At 50.8% G+C, this 13,244-nt stretch overlaps 1 protein-coding gene across 2 annotated transcripts in view; it reads left to right on the top strand.

Moving 5' to 3' along the window:
• The window catches only part of INPP5F (inositol polyphosphate-5-phosphatase F), an 855,919-nt gene that overhangs the window by 590,986 nt on the left and 251,689 nt on the right, over positions 1–13,244 (top strand). The gene's annotated exons all lie outside the window — the stretch shown is intronic.

Raw genomic sequence — 13,244 nt, 5'->3', positions numbered from 1 at the left:
GCCTGTGTGTTGTTTCCCCTCCCGTGCTTGTTTCCTCAATACCTGATATTCTGTGCGGGCCCAGCACAGTGTAGTGGTATTCCATGATTTCTGATCAGGTGCTCTAGGCGCTTTCCAGTGCATTGCTATTAATCTTTTATACATCACGCATGCTAGGTCAGCAAATTTGTGTAAGTGTCTGTGTCTTTTCGTTCTTGTCCTCAGCCCCAGGAGGCATGACTTGGGATCGGCTGTCAGCCCCAATCCTGTCAGTTCCGAGATCGCTAGCACCGCCTCTCTCCATACCTTTTGTACTTGAGGGCATTCCCAGACCATGTGGTAAAAGTGCGCCCGTGGGGCTTTGCATCTGGGCATGTCGGCACCGAGCCAGGAAACATTCGCGCCACCCTGGCTGGGGATAAGTATGTTTGGTGTGTATAGTTGAACTGGGTGTAGCGGAATCTGGGGTTCCTCGACACTCCTCAAGTGTGTTGCAAGACTTTCGGCCAATTTTCCTGTGGCACTGGGTCCGGGAGGACCGAGTTCCACCTCTCTCTGGCCCTCACCATATGCGGCTCAGGGGGATTGTTAAGGAGCTTGTATAGGCTCGATACTGCTTTTGTATGGGCATCAAATTGTAGGATGTGGTGAATAATGGGAAAGGTCTTCGGTTCTAGGGTTCCTGGGCCCCATATTTTTTTGATTGCCAAGCATATGGCGTGATATGACAGGAATTGGCCGGGGTTTACTTCTGTGAGAGCCTGCATGGCTTCAAATGGCATTAGTTTACTGTCCTTGAAGCAATCACCTACTGACTGTATGCCCGCCTCTTTCCACACAGACGGCTGATGCGTTGCAGGTTTATACCATCCCGGGAGGAGATCCAGTGGGATGTGCGGGGAATAAGGGAGCATCTTGTGGTCTTTTTGGACGTATTTGCCCCAGCATGCGTGGGCCGCTGCCAACAGTGGGTTAACCAATTCACTTTTTGGGTGTTTAATTGACAGCCACGTTATCAGTGGAGTCCCCTTTAGCCAGGACTCCAGCCATGCGGATTCTGTCGGCGTAGGATTGTGGATCCAGTTTTGTAGCCACTGCAATTGGGCCGCCGCATAATACAGTTCAAAGTTGGGGGCACCCAAGCCACCCGCGTCCACTGGGCATTGTAATGAGGTTAGTGCCACCCGCGCTCTGCCCCCTCCCCATATGAGTTGTAGGAGCGCCGTGTTCAAGTTCCTGAAAAAGCTCCCTGGGATGCTGATCGGCAGAGCCGCAAAGTAATATAATAGCCTCGGTAGTATTAGCATATTCGCGACCGCCACCCTGCCTGGAGGCGAGAGTGGTAGTCTGTTCCAGAATTGTAACGAGCCCTTTATGGAGGCTAGTGCTCTCCCAAGGTTCCCGTCTCTCAAGTCATCTGTGTTGTGGTATATGTTTACCCCAAGGTATTTGAATGTTTCAAAGCACCATTTCAGACGGCCCGGCGGGGCGGTCTCCTGCCTCGCCGGTGGCCACCTGCCCAGCAGGAATGCGCACAACTTATCCCAGTTTACCACTAGGCCAGATATGCTTCCGAATTCGGCCAGCAGTGACATTACTGCTGGCAACACCTCGCTACTTTTACGTATATAAATTAGGGCATCATCAGCATACAGGGAGATTGCGTGATGGAGTCCATTCCCGACTATCCCCCAGCTGTCCTTCATCGAGCGTATTCTTGCTGCTAGTGGTTCCATTGCTATAGCGAACAATAACGGGGATAGAGGGCATCCCTGCCTCGTGCCCCTGGAGATTGGAAAGCTATCCGATATGACTCCCCCCGTTTTCACTCTAGCATGGGGGTTAGAGTAGAGTGTCCGGACCCACCAAATATAATTGGGGCCTATTCCCATTCGCCGCATTGTGGCTAGTAGGAAGTCCCACTCTAGCGTGTCGAACGCTTTTTCAGTGTCCAGTGACAGCACCATTTCATCAAGTGCTTCGGGGGGGGGGTATCACCCATTATGCTCAGCAATCTGCGAATGTTTAAGAAAGTGTTGCGTTTCGGGATGAAGCCATTCTGATCCTCATGTATTAGGGTGTGTATAATGGGAGCTAGTCGGTTAGCCAATATCTTACCTAATATTTTGCAGTCTAAGTTTAGGAGCGAGAGCGATCTGTAGGATTTAACATCAGTGGGATCTCGACCCTGCTTGGGGAGAAACACTATCATAGCTTCTCTCTGAGATGGAGGGAGCTGTTCGTTGGCCCACGCCTCCTCAAACACCTTTAGCAGTTGGGGCTTTAGGCGAGAGGAGTAGGTGGCGTAATAATCTATCGGGAGGCCATCTATGCCAGGTGCTTTGTTCCTGGGCATTTGCGACAGGGCTAAGTCTATTTCGCCCACTGTCACAGTGGTTTCAAGAGAGTCTCTGTCAGCTGGGGATAATTGCGGTAACAGAGAGTCTCCCAGGAAGGACTCAAGTTGTAGTGGTGTGCACGAGGTGCGTTTAGTGTACAGCTTTGTATAGTATTCACGTAACGTTCCATTTATTTCGTGTTGCGTGTTTACCATAGTGTGTATGTCTACCCGTATGGTCCCAATGGGGGAATGCTGTTTATCCTCTCGTAACAACCACGCCAGCAGTCTGCCCGATCTGTTGCCTTCTGTGTGCAAGCACGATAAGTGATAGTTATAATCGTGACAACGGAGTCTGCTGTCTACTTCGTTGTAGTTCGATCGCGCTTCTTTTAACGCTGAGTGGGGGATTTCGTTGCGTGCCACCGCTATTTCTGCTACTCTGAGCTCCTGTTCTAATTTGCCGACTTCCACCTGCAGGGAACGTCTTACTCCCCATGTGGTGGACATGCATTGTCCTCGTACCACCGCTTTGTGGGCGTCCCGTTCGGCCGCCCGTGAGTTTGCCCTTGAATCATTTGTTTCCCAGTACTGATTCAGTGTGGTTTTTAGAATTTCCACGAATGCCTGGTCTTGTAAAGCGTCTACCTGCAGGCACCACGTGGGAACCGCCTGTCGCCTCCTGCCCCAGTCCAGTGACACTTTCAGTGGTGAATGATCCGACAATGTCCTTGCTAGATATTCCGACTCGTTGACCAGTGCTCCTATGTCCCGGGTGCCCCATATTATATCTATTCTAGAGTGAGTTTTGTGTGGTGCTGAGTAGAATGAGTATTCCCTCTGTTGCGGGTGTCCCATGCGCCATAAGTCGTATAATCTCATGTCCCCGACCCATGTCTGTAATGAACTTGTGGTGTTTCTTTTTGCTGTCGGGCTCGTTGGAGCGCGGGACCTGTCTAGTGTTGTATTTGGTGTGCTATTAAAGTCTCCCCCCCAGATGGCCGGAGCCGAAGGGTTAACCAATAATGACGGCGTGAGAGTGCTCAGGAAGCCTGCGATCCCGCAGTTTGGGGCATATATTCCAACTACTGTCAGCTGTCTGCCGTCTAGCTGGCCTTCCACCACCACGAATCTTCCGCATTGGTCTATTCTGTGCACTGTTTGGAGGAATGGGACCCCGCTTGCTATCCAAATCAGCACGCCCCTCGCGAAGACCGAGTATGTCGTGCCTATTACCTGCCCACCCCACTTCGAGCGCAGGTCCCGCAGGTCGGACTCCAGCATGCGTGTCTCTTGTATAATGGCAATGTGTGTTCTCATGCGTTTAAGGCGTGTATACACCCGGGATCGTTTACTCGGCGCACCCAATCCCCTCACATTACATGTTACAATATCATATTGATTTATGCCACGTTTCGTGGGAAGTGCCATGTGAGTTTGGGAGATGTGCCTATTCGTGCATGCTTGCCATTTGCCTCCCTCCCATGCTCATCCATCTCCTCCTCTGAGTCATTTAATGGAGAATTCGTTTGCGGCAATGGGCCCTGCCTTCTAAGTGGATCTGTCGTGTGCTTTGTTGCTAAATTACAACTCCCCCCCCACCCCAACTACAACCTTAACCCTACTAAGAATTTGGGTGAAACTACTTAACCCATAACAGTGTGAAAAAACCTGTATCCGACTGGATATCCGTGGTGGTGTAATGTTGGCAACCAGATGTGGCTCTTTTACGGGGCTCACATCTATCCGCAGACTTAATCTGCTAATATCGCTGGGCGCCCCCCGTTATGAAGGAGAGAGAGAGAGGGGCCTCCCCAGCCTGCCCGACCCTCCCGCCCCCTCGCGCACACGCTTCAAGAGATGGGGGTGATTGTGTAAAAGATACATGCTGTTGTTGTAGTACAGTTCTTCAGGGTTGTCCCCCCTCGGAGGGCCCCGGTGACATCCAAGCACGGCCACTATTTGTGTTAGTGAGGAGGTGGAGCGGTGGAGTGTGGTTAAAGATCGTCTGCAGTTCTGGGGGTGACTGTCGGGCCTTTCTACCCCCCTGTTATTGTAGAGTCAGAGCTGGCCGTGTCAGAGTCTAAGTTTATCTCAGAGGTCCTCCAAAGTTGCTTTGCATCAGCAAAGGTGTTTCCTTCAGTACTTTTGCCCTTTCTTCGGCTGCCTGTCGATCGTTAGGTTGACCCCTGTTGCGTTTCTTGGAACGTTTCCTCGATGCAGGGGTTATCCATTCCTCGGCTTCCTGCGCATCCTCCCGGGGGCACGCCAGGCCCTTGGCGTGCAACCATGTCCAGGCGTCCTCAGGGGAGGTGAAAATGTGGGTGTGGTCCTCCGAGACCACTTGTAGTTTAGCGGAGAACAACAAAGCATATTTGATGTCATGTTCTCGCAGGCGCTGTTTGATTTTAACGTAAGTGTTAGGTTGATTTTGCACCTCCTGTGTGAAGTCTGGGTATGCATTAATAGTTGAGTCCTCGTAACTATACGGGCCTTTATTGCGGAACTGTTGCAAGATTGCGTCACGATCCCTGTGATTTAGAAATCTCGCAATCAATGCTCTGGGTGGTTGACCTGGGGCCGGGGGTCTACCCGGGATTCTGTGCACCCTTTCTATGGAGAAGAACTTGGACGGAGCCCCGTTTAATACTTCCTTGATTAGCCATTGCTCTAGGAGTAGCTCCAAGTTCGGTTGCCTCGTGGTTTCAGGGAACCCCAGAAAATGAATGTTATTGCGGCGCGATCTGCTCTCCGCTTCCTCCGATCGCCGCCGGAGCGCCTTCACCTCGGCATCTAGGCGCTGTATTTGTTTTTGATTATCTTGGGCCAAGGGGGCCAGTTCGGATATCGCCTCTTCTGCCGATTTCACTCTTTCCGTCAAATTGCGGTGGTCCACTCGGAGTAGACTTAGATCTTGGGAGACTGTATCTATTCTATTTTCCAGGGATGATTTAGTGTCCATGATTGCTTGTAATACTTTCTCAAATTGTGCGGAATATAACAAGAGTGTGCTTTCTAATGATTGTAGAGACGGATTTGGTTGTTGGTCACAGGATGATGCGCTTTGGGCGTTCCTGTCTTGGTTTTGGTTCTTGGACGACTTAAGCCTGCCTGCCATTATGCCTCCCTAAAGGAAGCCGTGTGGGGTGCGGCGGCGCTCTGTACAGTTTTGTTTGGACCTCACAGTAGTTTGCCCCTGTCCCGACTTCCCTTGGCTCCGAGTTTGCTCCCTTGCTCTCCTGGCACCACGTTGTTTAGTGGAGTGTGGGCGGGGCTTATTCTTCCCTTTTCCGCTGGACAGAGCGTGCCATTGTCCACAAGCCAATGCTGGGGGCCACCGGTGCAGCCGACGGGATCAGGGTCGAGTGGTCCCGGGATATGGTAGTGCGTCTTCTTTGGGGCCAGTGTTCCGTGCTCGCCGCTTTAACGGTTCAGTCACCCGAAGGGGGGCAGGGGCGGAGGTGGGCCACGGCCGCACAGATGAAGACGGAGGAGACAGCCAAGTATTCAGGCCGGGGCGGCCATCCCCAGGGCGGACCCACGCTCCACCCCGCTCACAACGGCCTAGGCCCAAGAGTAGGCGTTCGCCAGTGTTCTTTGTCACAACATGGGTCCTGTTGACCTGGTGTGTGGCCCCGCCGCCTCCCACAGGCCGGGCACGCTCCCGCGCTCGTCCTCCCGTCCGGGTGGGGCCTCCCAGAACGCAGTGCGGCGCTCAGTAGGGCGCGGGGGGGGAGGAAAGAGCAGCCCACTCTGCCCCCGGCCGCCGCTTCACCCCCGCTGCAGTGGTCTAATTCCCCCCCCCCCGTGGCCGACAAGGTTGCAGCTCTCACCTCACAACGGGAGCCGCGCTATTTCTCCTGTGTACAGGAAGGCCGGGCCAGCTCAGGACCTCCTGTAGGTCGCCACGTGAATTTAGTCTGGGGCCCCAGTCCGGGGCCGCCGCCACCTCTGATTTACGGCGCTGCTACTTGTGCCGGGTGCGCCGCAGGATTCTCCAGGCCCCCCCGCGGGTCCGGCAGCTCAACGATGCCTCACCCAGAAGGGAGGAGGCGAAACAGAGGGGGCACTCCCCGCCCCTCCGTGTCCCGGGTAACCAGGGCAGGCCCAGCTTCAGCAACAAAGTGGCGGCTTAGCACCCCAGCCCCACGGGGAAGGGAGAGCCGATCCGCCGGCTGCAGCTCACCTCGCGGTGGGCGGCGCCATTTTAAGAGCTCCTGGCTCGTCGCCTCAGTCTCTGGGCCAGCCTCGGCCGCTTCGGCCTCTTTTTTCGGGTGTCCTCTCCACGCGGCTGCACTCAAACTGGGGGGGGGGGGGCAGCAAACAACCTCCACGGCGTCGGCGAAATTTTTTGGGGGGGAGGGGGGCGCCCTACAGGATATTATCGCTTACTAGGCGTCCTTCCCGGCCGCCATTTTGGCTCCTCCCCTTTTATTATGGCACTTATTAATGATAACATTATATCCTGGTAGTTTTGCTGTGTCATTTGCTAGGCATGTTGCATGCCCTTGTTTAGTTCATATATGTAGAGTTTATTCTTTGATAATGATCTTACAGCTTGCATTTAAAATCTTTTATTCTTAATGGGTAAGAGCATCTCATGCATTTGATTGAAGAAGAAAGCATTGAGTGCCAAATGTGTGGAAGATTTGGATTGCAATGACAGTGAGTTTTATTTTGTCGCCAAATATACACACATGGTAGATAACCTAAGATCTCTCCGTAGTCAACTTGCTGCCCCTGCCCCCCTCCTGTCTTCCCTACATTCTCTGTGTATCCATGCCCCTGTCCTGCCCACTGCTGTCTCTTGTGATGCCCCGTCCCACTCCGACCTGTCCTCTTTTCTTCATGTATGTGCCCTTGCCTTTAAAATCTTTTATTCTTAATGGGTAAGAGCATCTCATGCATTTGATTGAAGAAGAAAGCATTGAGTGCCAAATGTGTGGAAGATTTGGATTGCAATGACAGTGAGTTTTATTTTGTCGCCAAATATACACACATGTTAGATAACCTAAGATCTCTCCGTAGTCAACTTGCTGCCCCTGCCCCCCTCCTGTCTTTCCTACATTCTCTGTGTATCCATGCCCCTGTCCTGCCCACTGCTGTCTCTTGTGATGCCCCGTCCCACTCCGGCCTGTCCTCTTTTCTTCATGTATGTGCCCTTGCCCCCTCTCTCGAACACCACACAGTCAATTATGCTTCCTTTGCCTGTGCTTCTCCTGCCTATACAAGCCTACCCTCCATGTTCAGCTTGCTGTCCCTGCCTCCCTCCGACTTGCCCTCTATTCTCCGTCTGTGTGACCCTGCCCACTCCCACCTGGTCTTGGGGTTTAGCTTTTTGCCCCTGCTGGCCTCCCCTCCATGGCCAGCTTGCTTCCCTGCCACCTCCCTTGCCCTCCGTACTTTATGTGAGTGCCCCTGCCCTCTCACGCTCTCCCTCTGTAGTCTATTGTGCTGCCCCTGCAAATGGTGGCCTGCCCTAAAAAAAACAGGCTGTTGCCCCTGCCACCTCCTTACTACTCTCTGTGGCACTCTATGTGCTGCACATGCTGGTCTGCCGTCTATGGTCAGTTTGCTGCCCCTACCCCCTGCAGCCTACCCTCAGGCCTTCATCATAGTGCACCTGCCCCCACCCACCTTTTTTTGGTCAGCTTCCTGCCCCTGTCTATGCCTGCCGTATGTGGTCAACCTGCTGTTCATGACCCTGTCGTCGCCCCATCCAGCATGTTCTCTGTGTGCATGCCCCAACTCACTTCTTGCTGTTGGTAACCTATTGTGCTGCCCCTGCTGGCCTGCCTTTGTGGGTCTTTTATTGTCCCTGCCCCTCAACCTTTTCCCCTGCCCTCTGTTCTCTATGCATGTGCCACTGCCCCCCCTGCTTTGTGTCTTCAGTGGTCTGTTGTGCTACTCCCGCTGGCCTAACTTTTGACTCAGCATGCTGCCCCCCCATCTTGCCTCTGCCCTCTGTTCACCGTCTCTGTGCCCGTGCCCCCTTCCATCTGCCCTTCTTGGTCGTCTTGCTGCCCCTGCAATCCTGCTCTCTATGGTAGCTTGCTGCCCTGTCCCCTCCCCTCTCTTTTCTGTGTGCAAACCTCTACCTCTTGCCTTCTGCCCTCTGTGATCCATTGTGATGCCACTATCCATGCCCGCTCATCCTACATGGTCAGTTTTCTGCACCTGCCCTCTTCCCTCTGGTGTCCATGTTTGTGCCTTTGCAACCTCCATCCTGCCCTCTACACTCTGTTGTGCTGCCACTGTCAACTGCTTGTCACCATTTTACCATTCTAGGGCACTAATTCTAATATCTATGGCAGCAGAAACCCACTCATTTTGTGTGTTTCTTAAGGAAATAATTTAGGCTTTACAACTATGAATACAGCAAGATAGCTTCAAGTGTGCCACACATTTATCATAAATACATAATGTTAGTGTTCTAGTTGTTCGTTAGAACACTGTGGGATGCTACATTAAAACACTAGGGGATCAACTGACAGGCTGCTGCTTCTTTTAGAAGTATATATTTTACTCAGAATGTCAGACTTTATTGTCGTATGGCTAAGGAAGATAGTGGGAATTTTTAGAAGTGTGCTCTCAGTTTAGCTTGTGGAGCACCTTTCAAAACCTCCATGAGAAAAACTTTCAAACATGGTTCATCAAATTCCAGCAGAGATAAGAATTTTTCACTAGCTAACATCACCTTAGAACACACAGGGGGTCATTCCGACCCTGGGGGTCAAAGACCGCCAGGGCCGCGAATGACGGAAGCACCGCCAACAGGCTGGCGGTGCTTCCAGGCTGGCGGTGCTTCCTAGCCCATTCTGATCGCGGAGGTAAAGCCCCGGTCAGAAAACCGGGGCCGGCGGTTTCCCGCCGGTTTACCCCCGGCTGGGCGAATCCGCAGTTTGCAGCGCTGCCTTGGGGATTCTGACCCCCTTCCCGCCAGCCTGTTTCTGGCGGTTTTCACTGCCAGGAAGAGGCTGGTGGGAACGGGTGTCCTGGGGCCCCTGGGGGCCCCTGCACTGCCCATGCCACTGGCATGGGCAGTGCAGGGGTCCCCTATTAGGGCCCAGGGCGGCTTTTCACTGTCTGCTTAGCAGACAGTGAAAAGTGTGACTGGGGCAATTGCACCCGTCGTATTGCTGCAACACCGCCGGCTCCATTCGGAGCCGGCTCCTGTGTTGCGGCCCTCATTCCCGCTGGGCCGGCGGGCGCTAACTTGCTTAGCGCCCACCGGCCCAGCGAGAATGTCAGAATGTGGGAAGCGGTATTTTGGCCGCGTGGCGGCCAAATGGCGCTTCCCGCCTGGCGGGCGGCGGTTGTTAGAATGAGGGCCACAATATCTAAAATGTATATGGTATTGCCAACAAATTATTCATATTGTGATTAAAATCTATTATCACGCTTTGCATTTGTTCCTTCTTGTGACCCTCTGAAACAGTTTTTCACCACAGTGCATTTGATTAGGGACTGTGTTCCAGAGTCTCCTAATGGCTTGCACACTTCGCAGTCCCTGTTGTGGCCAGCCAATCAAGGGGGGTTCTTCTGGACCCTTCCACATGCCACTTGGCGCCAGGAGTGCTCACCCTGCCCCTTAAATATTTTTTAATTATTTTTAAGGTTGCAGGGATCATGTACTTGAGTCCTGTAATGACTGCCACTGCCTGTTGTTGAGTTTGTGGCTACCACAACCTATTGTTCAGGTTGTGGACAGTCAATGTTGATTAACTGGTCCCCTTTAAAGTGGCCAACCTGAGAATATCAGAATGGCAGCATTCCATGTAGGTTTACTATTTTAAGCCTCCTTTACCACCCTGAGCACCTAAAAAAAAAATTAAACCGCTGAACGGATTTTCATCAGATGACAAAAGGCTCACTTTCTGATTAAAGTCCTGACTTTCTGCCGAATTTGGGGTAATTCAGTTCAACCATGTTGTTTGTATTGCTCCCCAAATTTGTCTATGTTTTATGGGAATTAACATCAGTAATCAATGTTTTGATACCCTTTTTCCTTTTTTACCAGAGTTATTAACAAAACAAAAACATGCCACTGTGCTAGGGCTAAAAAACATGTTTTTTAAAACTGTTTGCAGCAAATTCGCGAAATACACAAATTAGTGGAAAAAATTTTAAAAAAATAAAAAGAAAAGAAATAACGCCTGTTTCTGTGAGCCCCCTAACCCCTCTTGTGAGCCTGGTCTCAGGGGCATTTACATTTTTATGTGGGGGCCTTGAGTCCCCCTGCAGCCCAGGGGATCACCACCTGCCCAGGGCATTGCTCAAGTTGTGTGAGCGTGGGCCACGCAGCCCCTGGGACCACCACGTCCAAGGGGCAAAGGTTAAAAACAGAAAAGGTGGTCCGTTTCGGACCGCCACAGCTCCAGGGTCCAGCACTTCCCCGGGGCTCTTTTTATTAGAGGGGTGTCTGCTTGGTGCCAACCCCCGGGACATCGCAGTTTGCTGTGGCTTGACTGTAGCTTTGACAGCTGCAGCCAAGCCACAGAAAATACTCTGCTCGCACAGAAGGAGAGCTGTCAAACAGTTCTCTCTCACTGTGAACAGAGGTTTCCTCTGTCGCACTGCCCGCGGAGAGGCATTACTCACATCCTAGGCAACTATAACTCGCGGCCTCGCCATGCACTGATATTACAGCAGTCGTGAGAATTTCTCTTATGTCCTTAAAAGTATAAATGAAACATTAGCAGTCAAATGTTTGAAGAAAAACTTGTGCATGGTGGGGGCATGAGTTATAGTTACCATAGGGCGCCGGTTATAGTTACTTGAAAGTACTCTAACTATAACTGCTGAATTTCTTAGGTTGTGTACAAGTAAATTCACAACCTAACTATAATGTCCCTGTAACCTTTGCTTTTTTCAGTGAATTTCTATGGTTTTGTTAACGTATAGTCATTTTTATGACCATACGTTAGTCCAACCACTGCAGCGCATGGCTTTTGGACATGCACAGTGGAAACACCCAGCTGTGCACAACCTTCACCCGTGCGCATCTCTGCGTGCAGGGAACAGAGATGAAAACTCTGCTTTTTGACAGCGGGATGTGTTTGTGGGCACCTGGGGACATAGCAGGAGTTGACCCTGAGGGGTGGCGGTTACCAGGGCCATCAGTTGCTCCCAACAATTATAGCCCCGGGGAGGTGGTGGTCCCCAAGCTTTGGGGGTCCCAACCGGACCCCCTTTACTTTATTTTTCGTGTTTGCCCTGGGGAGGTGGTGGTCCCAGGGGCAGCAGCTTCCTGGCACTAAATAGTAATGAATACCAGGAAGGTGGTGGCCCTGGGGTGGGGTGGGGGGGGAGTTGACCACCCAAACACCCTATTTATTTCACAAAGCCCCAGGGAGGTGGCAATCCCTGGAGCAGCATGGGGGGGGGGGGGTAGGGGCCCCCGCTTAGTTTATTAGAGCCCCGGGGAGGAGGTGGTGCCCAGGGCTGGGGATGGGGGGGCATCACCCTGCCTCCAATTAAACAATGCCCCTGGACTTGGCCCACCTGGGGGCTTAAAAAAGAATACAAAATAAAAAACTCATCGGATCTGCTGCAAAGCACAGTGAAAGATGCAAACAAAATGCCTTTTTGCCCTGGAAGGGTCCCTCTGGGACCCCGTCACCAGAGCTATGTGGTCAGGGTGTCTGTACCATAGTCCCTTTCTTTTTTATTTTTTTACATTTGTTTCAAGGACACAGCTCAAGCAGAGTCCCAACATGGCTGCCAACACCTCCTTGTTGAAATATTGACAGCCAATCAGATCTCAGCATTAGATTGGGAGGGGTCCCAAATCCTTTGCGTTCCTATATATACAAATTTGGATTTCCTGTAATTTCTCAAAAACTACTGAACGGATTTACATCAAATAACACAAATAGTTCTTTCTGGACCAAGAGCTACCTTTCTGCCAAATTTGGTGTAATTTTGTCCAGTGGTTTTTGCACTATCGCTGCTCAATTGTTCCTATTAGAATAAACGTTGGAAAACTACTGAACGGATTTACATCAAATAACACAAATAGCTCTTTCTGGACCAAGAGCTACCTTCCTGCCAAATTTGGTGTAATTTTGTCCAGTGGTTTTTGCACTATTGGTGCTCAATTTTTCCTCTTCCTATTGGAATAAACGTTGGAAACACTCGAAATTCCACCGCCTGTTTGACGGATCACCCAGAAACTTTCCAGACAGCAGCTCACATGACTGTCTAATTCTTTGGGAGATTTTCGTGAAGTTTCATCAAGCGGTGCCAAAGATATAGGCAATCAAGAAACATATATATATATATATATATATATATATATATATCAGAACAATATCTTCACAGGAGCCTCCTAGCCCATGCAGCAACATTGTGCGTCTGGAAGTTAGGGCATGTATGTATTCTAAGCAGCACTCCAGCTGTTAAAATGGAATAGCACGCACTCCAGAATTGACATGCAGATATACTTATTGCAGTGATTTACACCTGAAACAACCCAACGTGTTTCTGCGCTACCACCTTGATCGTGGGTTCTGTACAGACAATCCACAAATGTGTAAGTAGGTGCAGATAATGAACCACATAAACAAAGACTGTGGCTCAAGTGGATGTTTTCCAACTTAATAACTGGCAGTCATCTGCTGGGCTGAATAAATTGTAAATGTTTTGTACATAGCTACCTTTTGCCTTTGTTTAAAAATTGTTGAGAGGGACTCTATATAGGCTCCTATAGATGAATACGTGGATGGAATATCTCTTGTGTTAAAGCTTGTAGAATAACATTTCTGAATTTGCAAGTAGTCCTCTTCCACTTATGCTGATCCTCCACCAGAACTAAGTTTAAATAATTCATGTCTCTTAAGGGATTTCCTATAGCTGGATCTGTTACACCCTTTTTACTTTTTTTTATAGTTGTTATAGTTATATCTTTTCTGGCTGGGGTATGAGA

Source organism: Pleurodeles waltl, chromosome 6, assembly GCF_031143425.1.
Source record: "Pleurodeles waltl isolate 20211129_DDA chromosome 6, aPleWal1.hap1.20221129, whole genome shotgun sequence".
NCBI lineage: Eukaryota > Metazoa > Chordata > Amphibia > Caudata > Salamandridae > Pleurodeles > Pleurodeles waltl.
The sequence above is the reverse complement of the archived record's forward strand: the minus strand, read 5'-3'. Positions and strand labels throughout refer to the sequence as shown.